We start from the raw sequence: 2,600 nt of genomic DNA on the forward strand, positions 1-2,600 counted from the left end.
CCCAACCCCTAACCCCCTTCCTAACCCATTCCAACCCCCTAACCCCCTTCCTGACACCCTAACCCCCTTCCTAAACCCCTAATCCCATTCCTAACCACCTAACCCCCTTCCTAATCCCCCAACCCCCTTCCTAATCCGCTAACCCCTTTCCTAACCCCTAACCCCCCTAACCTCATTCCTAACCCCCAAACCCCATTCCTAACCCCCTAACCCCATTCCTAACCCCCTGATCCCCTTCCTAACCCCCTAGTCCCCTTCCCAACCCCCTAACCCCCTGACCCCCTTCCTAACCCCCTAACCCCTTTCCTAACCTCCCCACCTCCACTACTTCCTCCCGACATCCACTCAGGGTTCTGAACCCCCCGATATTATCAATAAACGATTCTGGATAGACCAGAGGGATCTGAGACTCCCCAGGGGAGGTTGTGGGGGGAGGGGGGAAGGGGGGAGGATGAAGAGAGTCTAGGGGGGAACTGGGAGGACGAAGGGGAGGGGACTGGAAGGGGGGAATCCCACTATTCTTGGGGCGATTGGAAACCGAGGTACGATTTTGTCGTGTCGTAGCGAGGACAAGAATGGGCAGTGAAAAACCATCGTTTAATGAATATTTAATTTGCTTTACAGTTCCTGTCGATTTGATTAGAAAAACCTTTTGATAAAAAATTATCTACTAATTATTCTACTCGTACGTTGACTTTCCTTGATCGAGGTAGATGAAACACGGAACCATGTTTTGAGTTTTGACCTTACGAATATAAACACACAAGAAAAAAAAAAATCCAGTGAATATATCTTTTTATTTCCACTTTGTACTCCATGTTCGATTCTGCTTAATAGTTTTTCGTTCATAATCAGAAATAAAAAAGGAATAAGATTAAATAGCTGTTGTGTACGAGAGAAAATTCTGTTAATTAATGCAGACCGGTGGAGGATCAGTGTGTGAAAAAACGGGTTTTGGGAACAAAGCATAAGTTTAGGCCGCATCCAGGCTTCGTGCCCAGAAGTCATAATCAATGTCATCACGAGTGCAGAAAGTAAACATACAGAGAGAGAGAGAGAGAGAGAGAGAGAGAGAGAGAGAGATAAAGAGAGAGAGAGAGAGAGAGAGAGAGAGAGAGAGATAGAGACAGAGAGAGAGAGTGAGAGACAGAGAAACAGAGAGAAATAAAGAGAGATAGAGAGAGAGAGAGAGAGACAGAGAGAGAGATAGGGAGAGACAGACAGACAGAGAGAGAGAGAGATAAAGAGAGAGAGATAGAGAGAGAGAGAGAGATAGAGAGAGAGCGATAGAGAGAGACAGACAGACAAAGAGATAGAGATAGAGAGAGAGAGAAAGAGAGAAAGAAAGAGATAGATAGAGAGAGGAGAGATAGAGATAGAGACAGACAGAGATAGAGAGAAATAGAGTGAGAGATAGAGAGAGAGAGAGATAGAGATAGATAGAGACAGGTAGATATATATATATATATATATATATATATATATATATATATATATATAGAGAGAGAGAGAGAGAGAGAGAGAGAGATAGAGAGGAGTGACAGGCTTCACCTAGGAGTGGGGGGGAGGAGGTAGGTGCTTGTCCCGTTTCCATCCCCGTATACTCGACCCCATCCAAATTCCGTTTAGGTAAAATCTCGACCAAAGTGGGGAAGGGAAGAGAAGGAAGGCACGACGAGGAAGGGAAGGGAAGGGAAGGGAAGGAAATTAGATTAAAGGGGAAAGGAAAAAAAGCCGGGAAGGAGAGGGTAAGAGAACTAAAGCGAAGACGGGCGGAAAGGGAAATGAGGGGAAACAGATGAGAAGAGGGAGGAGGAAAAAGGGACAAATGTTTATGTATATGTAGTATATAATATAACATATATATATATATATATAGTATATATATATATATATCAACACTATATTATATTATATAATATATATATATATATATATAGTATATATATATATACCTTATATATATATATATATATAATATTATATATATTGACACACAGGAACCCACAGTCGGAGGCCCGGGCCCCCCCCCCCCCCCCCCCCCCCCCCCCCCGCCCCGCCCCCCCCCCCCCTCCCCCCCCCCCTTTCCCCCCTTCCTCCCCCCCCCCTAAAAAAAAAAACAAAATACAAACAAAAAAAAAAAACAAGTAAAAAACCAAAATCAGAAAAAAGCAAAATAAATAAAAGAGTGTATAATGAAAAAAAATCTAGAAAAAAAAAAAAAAAAAAATAAACTTTGTAATAAAGACAGAATCCATATATTTCGGCTATCACACTGATAGCCCTCCTTCAGGGAAAAAGCTACATAAGGCAGAGTACAGAGGGGACTTATAAGCTACAGAGAAGAAGAGATGTGGACAGATGACCTCACTCAGGCGCGGGGCAAACTGGGGTGGCGGAGGAGGGAGGTTATATATATAAAGGTTATGATTAACTTCCTTCAGCTTTAGGGACAGCACTGTAGTAATGGCGTCACGCGGGGGTGGGGGGGGAGTAGGACGTTCCTGAATCCGCCCCCCATAGTGATGGAGGTTCGCAACCTGCGGTCACGCCAGGCAGGGGGAGGGGGGAGGGGGGATGGGGGGGGCCACAAAGACTCC

This window comes from Oratosquilla oratoria, chromosome 30 (assembly GCF_046742065.1).
Source record: "Oratosquilla oratoria isolate Oo_2021 chromosome 30, ASM4674206v1, whole genome shotgun sequence".
In the NCBI taxonomy this organism is placed as follows: domain Eukaryota; kingdom Metazoa; phylum Arthropoda; class Malacostraca; order Stomatopoda; family Squillidae; genus Oratosquilla; species Oratosquilla oratoria.